The sequence below is a fragment of the Syngnathoides biaculeatus genome, chromosome 3 (genome assembly GCF_019802595.1).
Source record: "Syngnathoides biaculeatus isolate LvHL_M chromosome 3, ASM1980259v1, whole genome shotgun sequence".
Classification (NCBI taxonomy): domain Eukaryota; kingdom Metazoa; phylum Chordata; class Actinopteri; order Syngnathiformes; family Syngnathidae; genus Syngnathoides; species Syngnathoides biaculeatus.
In genome coordinates, this window is record NC_084642.1 from 30,800,290 (window position 1) to 30,816,561 (window position 16,272).

General features: G+C 40.4%; 1 protein-coding gene across 4 annotated transcripts in view; it reads right to left on the reverse strand.

The window, feature by feature from the left end:
- LOC133498465 (zinc finger protein 609-like) overlaps positions 1-16,272 on the reverse strand; it is a 157,038-nt gene that overhangs the window by 136,501 nt on the left and 4,265 nt on the right. The window contains exon 1 of one of the 4 annotated variants that reach the window (XM_061815318.1): positions 4,119-4,255. The exons of the other annotated variants lie outside the window; for them this stretch is intronic. The gene's annotated coding sequence lies outside the window, so the exon portion shown is untranslated. Of the gene's footprint in view, positions 1-4,118; positions 4,256-16,272 lie in introns of those variants that run through there. 4 annotated transcript variants of the gene reach the window in all.

Consider the following 16,272-nt stretch of genomic DNA (forward strand, 5'->3'; position numbering starts at 1 on the left):
TGGATGGATGTTGGCGGTAATGGACAGACACGGCGTCTGAGACAGACACGACGTCTGAGACAGACAACATAATGCCTGGATGAGAGGACGCGATTGCACTCTTGTGTAACGACTGTACTAAAATCTGGTATTCAGATACCACTAGTGCAAGCTAGTGCTGGCACTAAAGGTTGTATGTAAACGTGCCGACGTTATGTTAAAGTATGCTTTTAATTTTTGATGTGTGTGAAGCAATTGAATTACAATAAAATACATTAAATACAGTAAGTTTGATGTGGCTTACAAGAATACATGACCTGTATAGAGAATACTTTTGAAGATACTCAGTATCCAGTATATGAGTCAATATAATGAGTCATTGAACCTGTCCTGTAAATAGACATATTTCCCCATCTTGAGATTGGATTGATGATCCGGTTTTTAAACTCGCTTATCGGTTCCAAAATCCTGATTGTGTAAAGCAGTTTTCCCCAACCGTCTTTGCCCTGTGGACTGATTTAGAGTAGGCATTTTTCTCACGGATCAGCTGTGGCATGCATCCTTCCCTGGTTGTGGTGCATCGGAGTTGTTGTAGGCACCCAGACCAGACTGCAGTTCTGTAGCTCCTCGATGAAAGTAGCTCCATAACTCCATAAAGATAGTTTTGCCTGTGTCGACCAGAAACCTATGACTGTATCTATACTTGATAATTGAGTTAGCTGTTGCGATAAACCTGTACTTTAAGTAGTACTCTTGATAGTCTTATTTCGTTCAAAAGAACACATCTTTTCAGTACACGTATTGAATTGAATTGGATTATGAAATGATTTTGTTCTTTGACGCTCTACTGCCATTAAACAGCCTGCTCACACTGGAAGTGTTTGAGCTGGCTGGGATTGGAAATGGAAGCGTTCTGTACAGTCGCGACGTGTCAATTGAGACACGCAGCTGTTGTGGTGAAGAGCTGGCCAAAATAAAACACACGTGAATTGCTATAAAGTGGTACCTCTACTTACGAAAGCAATTCCTTCCAGAACTCGTAAAGTCGCGCATTTTACACGTAAATAACGTAATGTGTTCCAAAACCCCCGACCCCATAAATAAGCAAAGTACATAATACACTCACTCACATTTGTACAATGTACAGGTGTAATCAGTCATTCCCGCAGATATTAAGTTACGATTATGGTCCACCAGTCATGCCCGCAGATATAAAGTTTCAGGTGTGTGTTCTGTTTGTTATTATGAGTGTACCTCTTTAAGAGAGGAGAGGGGCAGTGTCAGGTAAACGAGGAAGTAGAAGTCGGCTGACCAGCAGCTCGTTCCCTGTTTAAAAAAAAAAAGACGCCAGGCTGTGGTTCACTTAGAGGGCTCAGCTAGGAGGGAACATTGGTTAAGACTACAAAAAATAAGTTATGTCTTTCAATATATATGTATTTCTACTCGTGACAAATTTTATGTGTGATTTTTCGTGCTCGACTATGCAGATTTGCGAGTACGATGGCGAGCGGGCGCATGCACGCCCGTCAAATCACAGTGTTTGATAATGTAAACAATTTTTAAAAATTCGGTTCATTTACCTTCGGCTAGGGTGACTATGCAAAGAGAAGTGTGACAAGTAAAAGGCATCGTGGGGGATGGAGAAGGAGGCAAACTTTGACAGCCGAGAGAAAAACGATGGACGTAGGCACGTACACAACTTAATTCCATTAAGGTTTCTTGGGGCCCATGGTGAAAAAAGATGAATAAGCTTGCAAAAAACACAAACGAAAAACGTGTACTTCTTCAATGTGCATTAGTTAGTGACGGCGCCAGTGTGATGCGGTGACAGTCGAGTCTCCAAGAGAGCAGCTCTATCATGCCACACAAACCAAGATACAGGAAGTACATTATGGGTAAAAATTATCGCTCTTAGCCAATGGGACACCAGTAAGATGGTATGTGATAGCAAATCAGAGAGCAGCTCTATTGCGCCACACAAACCAAGATACATGATGTTTACGTTCAGTGTAATTTGGCGAATCCAGCGCCCATTTTTTCCTTTTGTATCTTGAATTTCCTTCGTAACTAGAGACAATATTTTTCAGAGAAGGCGTTTCATAACCTGAATTTTTCGTTACTCGAGATGTTCGCAAAGTAGAGGTACCACTGCACAACATAAATTATTTAAATTGGTTATTCTTTTGCTTTCAAACACCTCACAGTCTGGTAACAGTCAACGATTCAAGTTACAAAAAGCCTCCCTGTAAAAATTCTGTCTCTAGTTGTGAAGGAAATTCAGGATACAAAAGGGACAAAAATGGTGCTGGATTCCACCGGACATAAACATCCTGTGCTGTATCTTGGTTTGAAAGTGGCGAGATAGAGCTGCTCTCCCATTGGTTATCACGTAGCATCTTCCTATCATCAAATTGGCTAGGAGGGACGTCACTCTTTAGCCATGATGCACTTCCTCTATCTTGGTTTGTGTGTCGCGATAGAGGTGCTCTCCCATTGGCTATCACATAGCATCTACCTGGCATCACATCCCTCCACTATCTAGGAGTGACGTCAATCTTTACCTGTGATGTATTTCCTGTATCTTCGTCACTGAATCCAATGTCATACACTAGCGCACACTCGTACTGTCCAAGTTCTTCGCAAATATATTCATCTTGTTTCACTACGGGCCCAAGAAATTGATGGCCAGTGCCAGTGAGAAAAAGACAAGTTATTTTAGGCATCGAAACAAAGCAAGAATTCGTCGAGAAATGTGAAAAAGACATGTGGTTGACTGACATCTCCAAAGAATATGCAACTGCCAAATTTAATGACCTCCTGAAGAAGTATGGCAGTGAAGGAACTTTGGAGCAGGAGCCACACTCGGAGTTTAGGGCATCTTATGGGTGGTTTGAGAAATCAAAGAGGACTGAAATTCACTCGGTAGTTCGGCATGGCGAGACATTGAATGCGGACTAGAAGGCGGTGAAAGAATTTGTTTTGAAATTCGAACAATTGTCATTGGAAGAAGACTCCTCATAAATTTTTCTATTGTGACGAGACTGGCCCATTTAGGAAAAAGATGCCTCGTCGTAAATTTGTAACAGCAGAGGAAAAGAAACCCCAAGGCCACAAGTTTTGTGCGTGCTACTTCCTCCGCCCCCACGATCACTTTTGCTTGTTACTCACCCTTCTCATCGCATCGTTGCTCAACACCAAAGGTAAACGAACATTTTTTTATGCAGGGTGTGGGGAGGTCGAATGCCTTGGAAAGGATTAGGCTGTATACATGTAAAATGAGTTTTTACTTTACAAAAAATTCAAGTTACGAAACGACTTCCGAAACTGATTTTCTAAGTAGAGGTACCACTGTAAAAAGGAGAGAAACATTGAAGTCCGAATGTGTTTATAAACAAACTTGAGATGAACAGCATCGAAAGAATGCTTGACAGATCAGTCTCATTTCAATGAAACAGATGTTAGAAAATGTATGGACGTAATGGATCATTCTGATGGCGATGTTAAGCTCCGCCCCCTTAGCCATGTCCCACAAGCTTCCAAAATGGCGACTGAACAGAACATGTTTGAAGTCGATTCTCTATCACGTATTCCAGATAATATTGCGGTATGTTTTTTGCCAAATGTGTCAGACTTGTCCAAGAGAGTTCTACACAGAGATCTCAACTATTTCACGGAAGGATGTGGAATTAAGATATTGGACGGAGCAGGACGCCATGTCAGAGTTACAGCGAAATGTTGTCGATCGATGGAAAAAAGTTTGACGCCTCACAAACTTCATATTGAAATCCAACAGGATAAAAAAGTGGAATCGTAAAGCAGGTTGAGTACTTTTTACTTGGAAAGATCAAGAGTAATATCGTAGTCTTTATAAGTGAGTGGGTGTATTCATTTGACTTGGGTCATAATCGAACCCAGTGTTCTGTCTTAAAAGTCTGATGTGATACAAATGGGCAAATAGACATTTCTCTTGCATGACATCGCGGATTTACGTTTCATGAACCCGACTTGTCGGCATAAAACATTACAAGCTCCATTCAGCAGGTCAGTGATACACTAACAAAGTGAAAGTTGTTCTGCAATGTACTAAGCACTGATAATAATTACATCAAACTCAGAGAAGATACTTCTCCCTCACTTACCTTCGAACATAAGGCCCTGTGTTTGTTGATAGTGCCCACATTTAATGGTACGTGCGGTCTTCCACCAGCCTTAATCCATCGTAGACACTTCGCCAACTGTTTTAGGCTTTGAAAAATGAATCAACCGGGCCCCTTGTAACCTAGCAGGATATCTTTCATCAGAATTGCACGTTCCCCAAGCGCATCTAAGGACCATTTTCTTCCTAACATTAACTTTTCCAAGCACACACTACTGACAACCAGCATTGCTTGTGGGACAATATGACGAGAGGGGCGTGTCAAACCAGGGATTAAGATAATGCGGCTATCTGATTGGCTATTATTGTACAACTGATTGACAGGTTGGAAAGGTCCATTGTTTTACAATTGTTTTATGTTTTCTGTAGTTTGCGTTGGGTCATTTTTACATTGCTATTTTGTTCCCATCGATGTCTTCCTACTAAGCCAATTTAAAGTAATTCTGCTTCGATATTCAACTTGGTAAATAATTTGTGATGGGGAATGTACGTTTCTGAAGGTCAAGTCATATTCTGGATGTCAGTGAAATGTTAATCATTAGGGCTATCAATTGATATATATATATTTTTTAAATCAGATAAAAATCACACTTAAATTTTGATTAATCACATGTGCCAAATACACCACACATACGACCACAATTGCTTTGAGAATGCATTTTAAACTTGTGCTGAAAACAGTTCAACACTGCACGTCTGCAAATAAACATTTGCAAAATTCACTCATGTCTGCACTGGCATAAGCACTGGCCTCATCACTGACCTTTTAGCAACCTCCATCAAATTTCAGATATCCATCCGCCGTTTAGGTAGAAGCATTGTGTGCGGTCAAAATAAATGGTGTGATTAATCTGACTTAATACACGATGAATTGGAAACTTTTCTGTGATTAATCATGAGTTCATGTTTTAACTTTGACAGCCCAAGTTTCCACCGTCATCAGAAACACAACAAAGACAAAATAAAAGTCTCCTATTGGCTCCTGTCAGTGAATGTTGATTAGCATTGATAGAGTGCTGCTCAAATACTACTTTAGGATCTCCAAAAAAAGGGATAGTGCTTTAGTCTGTAAAAGTGATATATGCAGCCTGTTAATCAAGAAATATTGTGCTGCTCTAACATGACGTGAAATTTCTCCAAAACATTAAAATCTTATTCTCGAAAGACCATTTCCCTTCCCACACTTCATGAATTCATGAAGGAAAACAAGCAGACTTCACATATGCACTTGCAAATTGATGATTATTTTTTTGTCTTTTCATTTGCGCCACAGCCCAAACAACTGACTGACAAAAGATTGTCACATGTACATTGCTAATACTTGCCAGAAATGTTCTGAAGCTCCTTTAGCATTTTTGTAGGTCAATGTCTTGAATTTTCTTTTTGTTTTTTCCCCCGTTTTTCTCAACCATGTTAATCACTGTGAACCAATGCATCATTGTCCTTTCATAGCCTTCTCCTGTCTGATACAACTCCCTTTAATGTCTTTTATGGGCTTTAATGATGATGTCTTGGGTTAAATGATGAAACAATTAATGTTACAGACCAAAAAAAATCTCTGGATCAGAAAATTCACAAAAATTTTGATGTTACACTAAACCACTGAAACTATGAGTGTGAATATGATGCATATTGTTCAGATAATTTGAATTTGAAAGTAACTGGTTAATTCATTCTCAAACAGTAGTTGTCTAAAGTAAAGCTTATCTTAAACAGAAAATATGTTTGCTTCAGGAATTTAGAGGGGGGAAAAGGGAATTCTGGACATTTATTTTTCTCGTCAGTAACTTCTACAGTCACTAACAGCCAGCCAAAATGAAGGATATTCAATGCAGGCAAACTTGGCCAATTTACTATTTATGTCGTAGTCGTTGATCTTGACTGGTCTCTAACACAAATTACAATTTCACAAATCACCTACAACCAAAGAAGGGTTGCGTCAAGAAGGGCATCCGGCTTAAAAACTTTGCAAAACAAATATGAGCGTTCATTTGAGATGTTATGCTGTGGCGACCACGAACTGGACAAGCCGAAAAAAGTGCATTAGGAGCATAGATTTGCTCCTTGAGCTGACAAAAATACCTAACCTTTTCCAAATCAGAAAGGAAAGTCAATTCAACAATAACCACAACCATTGGACTGAAGTATGACTGCAAGTATCCATGCAGAGCACAAGTGATTTTGTCATAAACTACACATGGCACAAACCTCAGAAAAAAAACGCATGCCGCAGCTCTGCAAAGCTGTCACTACAATTACTACAAGGGGTGAGGTTCCAGCAAAAGCTAAACACTTTGGTTGCTGACTAAAGGCCTTATTGTCAGCTCTATCAAAATAAAAGTTGGCCTGCTTTTTGATTTGTTTATTACATCTATTTCAATTTCAACCAAACAAATGTGGCTCTATTATATTCCTAGACTAATTAGAATAGGGGCAGATGGTTGTGTTAGGCAGTCTGATCAGAGCTGCTTTGGATTTAATGAAAGGCCACTTTATACTCTCAGGGTCGCGCAGCCAACAACGCCTGCATTGCATAACGTGACCTACCATTGCCCCACGCAGCACCTCTGCATCTTGCCGTGCACGTCAAAAAATGCTGCACAAAGAAAGCCACCAAATTCATCATTTAGTGACATGCTGTGATGATGTAACTCACTGTTCCTCCTACCTCCATTACACTAATGTCACCACCTTCTTGATCCATTTTGCAGCATAATTAAATGTGTCATCTGGTCATTTAAGTCAACTTGTTCAAGCATGCAAACTTCCACCGTCACCAGTGTTGTTGCTTTGTTCCTTGTCACAAAAAGGTAAAAAAGTAAAAACTGCAACTAGTAACAAGCAATATGTGCTGAGGAAACCCCAGGCTGTGGCATCTTAGCCAACACCAGCTGTTGTGACACCTCTGACTTGGAGAACTACCGTATTTTCACAACTATAAGGGGCACTTAAATGTCTTGAATTTTCTCCAAAACGGACAAAGCGCCTTATAATGCAGAGCGCCTTATACGTGTTCCGTTATCCAAAATTTCTGTTGCATGAGTATTGAAGCAGTATAATTATGTCTTCAACCTCTTGAGGAATTTTACACCAGAAATCATGGGAAATTTATTTTTTTTCTGTTTTGGGAACCATCCATGCTTTTCCTGAGCCACTTCTCCTAAAAAAGGTCGCAAGAGTGTTGGAGTCTATCCCAGCGAACTTCAAGCAGGAGGCAAGGTACCAATGTTCCCTCTAAGCTGTGCGGCTGCGCGATTGCGCACTTCTAGCACACTCTCAACGCACAAGAAAACCTATCCGATGCAGTGAATGCACTGCAAATGAATTTGATATATAAAGTTTTTTCCTGTATCATTTCACTGTGTAATTCTGTGAGTAACAGCTCTCCAGCCAATAATATGATACGATGCAAATACGCTATGCAACCAATAATGATATTGACAGTACTTGCGCATGTGCTGTGCTCGTACACACTCCACAACAATAACAGTGCGGTGGAGTTCAGTAATGCTAATGCTAACCCCATATCATGGCTAACAAGCGGGTACTGAATGTGATGCGTCGGCTCCCCAAACCGAAGTAAAAAAGAACTGTGCTTATCTTAAGATTGAACGGCTGTCGGAATATGTGCAAGTAGAAGAACAAGCGGTGAAACTGGGGGACAAAAGTGCTCTGCCTAACGTTTAGCGACGCTAAAGTTGCCAATGGAAGCTGGACAACCTCAAGCAACACATTCAGCAGAAAAGTAATTTGAATGCTGTTGGAATTATACAAAGACTCAAGATGGGAAAAAGGATTGCTACATTATTGCAAGAGAGCGCAAACGACCGGGAGAAAAACAACTAGCTATCACACACTCACACACACACACACACACTCACTCACACACACACACACACACACACACACACACACACACACACACACACACACACACACACACCACACACACACACACAAATCTGAGCCTTAGCAAGTTAAATTTCTCAGACAATATTTTACTTGGCATTAAAATGAATGCATCAATGCTGTCAGTTCAACACTTATAGCCAAGCTACCCTGAGAACGCCCGATCTCGTAAGATAAGTGGGTTTGGTTATTACTTGGACGGGAGACCGCCTGGGAATACCAGGTGCTGTGAGCTTCTCTCCATGGCTAAATGCAGATGGGTTGGGTCAGGAAGGCGTAAAACTGTGCCAAACAAATATGCGCTCATCTAAGATGACACGCAGTGGCGACCTCTAACGGGACAAGCCAATGACAAAGTATGTGATTATACCAGAAAACTGGCGAAGCAAAAACTATTCCTTTGAATTCGTGAATTCAGTCAATGAGATAGTGCAGAATGAGTCTACGTGTAAGTTTAAAAATGCACCCTGGCATACCCGAATAGTAGACGGGAGCACAGACATAACAGGAACCAAAATGCTAGTCATATATATCAAATTCAGGGAGGAACATGATGTCAGTTATAAAACTGTGTAAATTGGCCAGATGAGTTATATTAAAAGTAAACTAATGGAAATTGCTGTTGTAATTTGATTCTTTTAAAAAAGTATGAAACTTTCTATGATGATGTGTGATACTGGTGTGTGGCCACAGTGAGCGCTTTTGATGTTGCTCACATTGGTCCTCTGTGTGCTCAGGGATCTTGTCTGTATGCCCAGACAGATGAAAAATTAGAGGGAACATTACTAGGTACACTGTGAACTTTTTGCCAACCAATCACAGGACATGTATAAACAAAGGGGAATTTAAAGTCTTCAATTAAACTTCCATGGACGTTTTCGGGATATGGGAGGAAACCGGAGTGGCCGGAGAAAACCGACACAGGCAAGGGGAGACAATTATTCTGTTTTATACTGAAAAAAGTGTGAAAATTCCAACAGATCAGCAGCTCCTGAAATAGTGACACCAACACATCTGGGAACAACAACCTTGTCACGTTCTAAGTCACTTAAATCGTGTCTGTCTTCCCTTTTTTGACAGTTGAGTTGAACTTCACAGGATGTTTTGACTGTCAAAGGGTCTTAATTCCCCCAGTGTTTTCAGTTTTCAGGTTTGAACAGATTCACCCAATGTAATAAATGGTTAGATGTACAAATTTAACAGATGACAGATACTCTGTTCAGACAACACTATTAAAATGTTGGTGATTAGAAACCAGGAATTTGATAAGTCTTGTCTGTGTTCTTTGCTCATCCCCCACAGTTTATGGTACATATTTATACACTGGGGAAATATCATATTACATCAACTGCAAACGTGTCCCTTCTTCTCTCCCTGTCAAAAATAATACTATTCATACACTGACTAAACAGTTAACAATGGTTTCTATTGGAATATCAATCCATAGTTCTTTAGTTATAACTAACACTTCTCTGTGTATACTACATTTCACATAATTCAAAAACAGAAAAACTACATTTCTAATTGGATTAATCATGCTGTTTGAAACCCAGTTTTAAATATGTTGAACATAATGATTAAAAATCAGAGCGCATTGAACCACATCAAATTCAAAAATATAATTTTCCAAGGTCCATTGGAATTTTCAAACAAGGTACCGTGAGCGCAGTGCAGTCAGGCCATCCATAAAAATATTTAGGTTTCAGGTATCCCGACCGGCCGCATATATTCAAAAGCAAATCCAATTGCAGAAGTCGGCATTTTTATTTATTTATTTACACAAAGGGGACGTAAGTCTGGACAAGCGAAGTAAGTGTGTGTGCGCCAACAATAACGACGTGAGACAGCTTTGAATGTTCAGTAGTGCTTGTATTCAAACACCGCTCCGCACATGACAATCTCGCGCTTCCGCATACGGTGCTGGAACAACCCAATTGAGCAGGAGATGGGCACTACCATTCCTAACAGTAACCCGGGTCCTGATTCATATATTAACCAATCAGTAAGTGATTTTCTCGCAGTCTGCCTCACATTATCATGGCGAACGGTGTGCCGTTTGCTTTCTCGCTTATTTTAAATGGCGAATACCTCGTGAATAATAAGTTGAGAACGGTGAGCCCTTCTTTAACACTCCAGGATGCATTCAGACAAATTGCCCTTGAAGAATTTGGAGATGACATGCTGTCTGAGATAAATGATCATGATTTCGAGACATTACAGTTTGAGCCGGATCTTAGGGTGGTGATTTTTCATTTGAGGAAAAATGCTACTGCTGAACGGCCCAAAATAGATGCATTTGTCACTATGAAAAGTCAAGACCTTTCCTTCCCGTTAAAAAAAAAAAAAAAAAAATGGTTATCTGGGAAACCACTGCCTTTTTAACGAAGTCCTGGAAGCGGTCAAGCGACCCAGCACCTCATTCCCAAGTTCAGTATCCAAAGAAGAAGCTACGTATGTTATCCAGGTGTACACATCAGTTATTTTAAATCATCATTGTGCCAAACATATATATGCGTTCATCCAAGATGACACGCTGTGGCGACCCCGAAAGCGACAAGCCAAAAGAAACACACACTGGGAAGTTGAAAATACGGAGAAATAAATATTTATATAACTTATAGCTAACACGTTAGCCACATCAACACACTGATTATATTTATTTGTATTATATGGGCCAAAATATTTGCAGAATATCATGGAATTGACCATGGCAAAAAAAAAAAAAATAATAATAAAAATCCTACTCCACTCTTGTTACCAAAAACCAAAATATTTTTATAGATGGCCTCACCAACCTTCCCACAGTATTTTTTTCCAGCCTTGAGTGACACAACAAAACAAAAACAAGTTTGTATTATTCATCCAATATTGTTTACTTCTGCGTTGTCACATTTACTCATTGTTACGGTGTTTGATAATATACAGCGAAGAAAATAAGTATTTGAACACCCTGCTATATTACAAGTTCTCCCACTTACAAATCATGGAGGGGTCTGAAATTTTTGTCATAGGTGCATGTCCACTGTGAGAGACATAATCTAAAAAGAAAAATCTAGAAATCACAATGTATGATTTTTTTAACGATGTATTTGTGTGATACAGCTGCAAATAAGTATTTGAAGACCTATCAGCTAGAATTCTGATCCTCACAGACCTGTTAGTCCGCCTTTAAAAGTCCACCTCCACACTCCATGTATTATCCTGAATCAGATGCACCTGTGTAAGGTCATTGCTGCATAAGGACACCTGTCCACCCCATACAATCAGTAAGACTCAAACTTGTAACATGGCCAAGACCAAAGAGCTGTCCAAAGACTCCAGAGACAGAATTGTACAACTCCACACGGCTGGAAAGGGCTACGAAGAAATTGTCAAGCAGCTTGGTGAAAAAAGGGCCACTGTTGGAGCAATTATTAGAAAATGAAAGAAGCTAAACATGACTGTCAATCTCAATCGGAGAGGATCCCCATTCAAGATATAACCTTGTGGGGTCTCAATGATCCTTACAAAGGTGAGGAATCAGCCCAGGACTACACGACAGTACTTGGTCAATGACCTGAAAAGAGCTGGGACCACCGTTTCCAAGGTGACTGTTGGTAACACACTAAGATGTCATGGTTTGAAATCATGCACGGCACGGAAGGTTCCCCTGCTTAAACCAGCACATGTCAAGCCCCGTCTTAAGTTTGCCAATGACTATTTGGGGGATATAGAGGAGTCATGGGATAAAGTTTCGTGGTCAGATGAGAACAAAATTGAACTTTTTGGTCATAATTCCACTAACCATGTTTGGAGGAAGACGAATGATGAGTTTCATCCCAAGAAAACCCATCCCTACTGTGTAGCATGGGGGTGGAAGCATCATGCTTTGGGAGTGTTTTTCTGCACATGGGACAGGATGACTGCACTGTATTAAGGAGAGGATGACCACGGCCATGTATTTTCACATTTTGGGAAACAACCTCTTTCCCTCAGTCAGAGCACTGAAGATGGTTCGTGGCTGGGTCTTTCAACATGACTATGACCCTAAGACTACAGTCAGGAACACCAACGACTGGCTCCATAAGAAGCATATCAAGGTTCTGGAATGGCCTAGCCAGTCTCCAGACCTAAACCCAAGAGAAAATCTTTGGAGGGAGCTCAAACTCCGTGTTTCTCAGCGACAACGCAGAAACCTGTCTGATCTAGAAGATCTGTGTGGAGGAGTGGGCCAAAATCCCTTCTGCAGTGTGTGCTAACTTGGTGAACAGCTACAGGAAACGTTTGACCTCTGTAATTGCAAACAAAGGCTACTGTTCCAAATATTAACATTGGTTTTCTCAGGTGTTCAAATACTTATTTGCAGCTGTATCACACAAATAAATTGTTAAAAAAAAAAAAAAAAACTACATTGTGATTTCTGGATTTTTCTTTTTAGATTATCTGTCAGTGTACAGTGGACATGGACCTACGATGAAAATTTTAGACCCCTCCACGATTTCTGAGTTGGAGAAGGTGCACTATAGTAGGGTGTTCAAATACTCATTTTCTTCACTGATCTGACATAAAGGAAACTATAACAGCCTAGAATGTTCAGTAGCTACAGTAATATTTCAAGGGTACTCTTAGGCAGAGATCAAAAAAAAAAGATTTGTCATAATCCACAGAGACCACACCATCCTTTCCCACAAATGTTAGCAATGGTGTCATAAAGCAATCACGACATGAATTTAGAGACCTTTGGGGTTTTGTAACTCAAATGGAATACGACCCCCAATTCCAATGGCATTGGGGCATTGTATTAAACAAATAAAAACAGAATACAATGATTTGCAAATTACGTTTAACCTATATTTAATTGAATACGCTACACAAGAACACAAGATATTGAATGTTGAAACTGATAAACCTTTGCAAATAATCATTAACTTGGAATTTTATGGCTGAAACACATAAAAAAGATGGGAAATGGTCATGTTTACCAGTGTTACATCACCTTTTGTTTTAACAACATTCAATAAATGTTTGGGAGGACACTAATTGAAACTTTGTCGGTGGAATGATTTCCCATTCTTGTACAGATTTACCTCTTCAACAGTCCATTGTCATACTTTATGCTTTATAATGCACCACACATTTTCAATGGGAGACAGGTCAGTTCTGCAGGCAAGCCAGTCTCGCACCCACATTCTTTTACCACAAAGCCACACAGTTGTAACGCGTGCAGAATGTGGTTTGACATTGTCTTGCTGAAATAACCAGGGGTGTCCATGAAAATGCCGTTACTTGGATAGCAGCATATGTTTTTTCAGGGTTCATACTCAGTCTGACCCAAAAAAATTAAGGGCTTTTTAGGGGCATTCTTAGGGGCTGATACGAAAAATTTAGGGCTGACACTGAAAAAATTTTGGGCCGACACGAAAAATTTAGGGCCATCGTGGGAAATCAAGAGTAAGGAAAAAAGCCTCACCCAATGGTGCCATCAACCGTTCTTGGTTCATCAAATGTTCCAGTATCTCAGTACCTGTGACAGTGATCACCTGTCGCCCCTTGTGGTAGTTCTCATTGATATGACCAATGTCAACGTCTTCACATAACAGTCTACAGAAAAACAGATTCTAACTACAATTGCAACTATATCCACAAATGTCTTCTACTGATGTCTGTCTCAGCACCGCTACGAGTCTAGCTCCTTGAGCCTACCCAGTGCTTCCTCTATTTGTTGCTGCAGAGGTGCCAAAGTGGCTCTCTTGTCCTTTGCTCTGCCTCTAAGTGCATTGGCCTCGGTGATGAACCTCAGATTCCTCTTTTCTTCTGCCTCCTCACACAGCCTGTCAGCCTTCTCAATAAGCGTTGATATTTCAGTCTCTATTCTGGCTTTTTTGGCTTTGAGGCAGTAGAGATGAAAATTGGGCAGCGATGCCAAATATAGCCAGGTACGAAGTCTTCCTTTCCCCACAGTGGTAGTTTTTAGCATTGTCACTGTCTGGGAACATGACTGCAAACACTTTCGAATTATTTTCACAAGATTTGTAACTGTAATGGTTGCAGATCACTTTTAAAGTCCACACGATCTCTGCCTTTAACGAGTCCGTCTTCGTGTATTGAACTACGTTCATAAAGCCTGACTTCTGGCTGGTTGAAGTCGATGGCTGGACAACTGTAGGTGCACATTAGGGATCGCAACTGGTTACAAATAACCGGTTATAACCCGTTTTCGTTTTTTTAAAACCGAAACCGGAATCGGACTTTCGAAATCGGTTAAAATTTCCAATCATTTCTTCCGGTTCTGGAACTCCACATTGCGCTATTTTTTCAACATTTCCACTTTTTTCAAGTTTCGCTGTTAGAGTAAAGTTGGACACAAAAGAACATTCAGTTAAATCAAAGAAACATCAAACATGGCATCGAGGAAACGCTCGGTATACTTTCATGCCCTTTCTGAAAGTCCGAAAGAAGAATGTCAACATTAAAACATTTTTACAAAAAAATAACAAAAATTTAACTTACACAAGTGCGTTGTTGAAAGCCACATTCAACAAGCTTGTTTGTCAATATTGTATACAAACTACCCCATTACCGCGGAGTAAATTAACGATCGATGGTGTAGCGCCGGAGAAAATGAGTTGGAGGGGGAGTGTCGGACACAGGAACAAAACTTGTTTTATTGGCAGACATCAAAACACTACTCGCATAACGGGGGGAACTCTGTGAATTTGTCACTCCGGAAGAGCAACAACAAAAACAGTCCGTGCGGAGCCCCGCACCCCAACTTGAGGTCCCGCGGGTGAATTATGTAAACACCACTATGGTACCGGTTTTAAAACCGGTAATTGTTTTTTTTTTTTTTATTGCTACAACTGTTCGGTTAAAACCGGTTATGAACGTAAGCGGTTTTTTGCGATCCCTAGTGGGCGTGCACTGCTAGTACCACTGCCTGAAGTTGATGCTTCACTATCTTGATATTTTAGAAACAGATTCATACCAACGGAAGATGAGAGTCTTCGCCAAATCAGCGTGTCTCCCATTTTTCCGGTGCGACTCCAGCGCTTTGATGCCCATCTTTTCAAACTGGTAACTCTGCTTGCACAGATGGCAGTAAAACATCTGCCGATCTTTTGGATCTCGACGAACCCAGCTCCCAAACTCCATACTTTCAACCCAAGCTTCTTGAAAAATGCACTTCCCCGTGATTCAAGTTGGATCGATGAAAGAACTACGCTACGTCGTAACGAAGACGAAGTGAAATGCCTACTCACGGAAACAAACAATGGAATATCGACAAGATGGCGACTAGTTGTCAACACGGTGACTTCCGTTGACAATTTCCGGCTGATTTGGACGCCAGGCAGATCGCTATTTTTTTTTTTTTTACAAAAAAGATTATTTTTTTAGGGAGAATTTTGGCAGTAGAGGTCCTTCCTTTGATATTTTTTTAATTTAAGGCCTTTTTAGGGGCTTGACAGGTTTTCGTGGATTTTAAGGACTTTTAGGAGCCCCTAAATGCACCTTTGAAAATGTAGGGGTTTTTAGGGACTTTTAGGGCCGCGTGCGAACCCTGTTTTCCAAAACCTGTATGTACCTTTCAGTGGTAATTTTTCTTTCACTAATGTGTAAGTTATCGATACCATTGGCACTAACACAGCCCCAGGCTGGCTTTTGAACTATGTGTCCATAACAGTCCGGATTGTTCTTTTTTTTTTTTTTTTTTTTGGCTCAAAGGAAACAATGTCGATAATTTCTAAAAACAATTTGAAATGTGAACTTGTTGCACCACAGAACACTTTACCACTTTGCATCAGTCTATCTACAATGAGCTTGGGCTCAGAGAAGCTGGAGGCATTTCTAGGTGTCGTTGATGAATGGCTTTTGCTTTGCATAGTACAGTTTTTCAGTTGCACTTAAGGATGTAGTGCCTGTATTTACTGACACTGGTATTATGAAGTGTTCCTGAGCCCATGTGGTGATATCATTTACACATTGATGTCAGTTTATGATGGAGTCCCACCTGAGGGATTGAAGGTCACGGGCATTCAATGTTGGTTTTCGGCCTTGCCGCTTACATCCAGTGATTTCTCCATAATATTATTCTCTGAACATTTTGATATTATGGAACTTTGCAATTGTATGTTGAGGAACATTGTCCTTAAACTGGTCCACTAAGTTCACAAACAGGTGAACCTTACCCCATCTTTGCTTGTGACTGAGCAGTATCCGGAAGCTTGTTTTATACCCAATCATGGCACCCA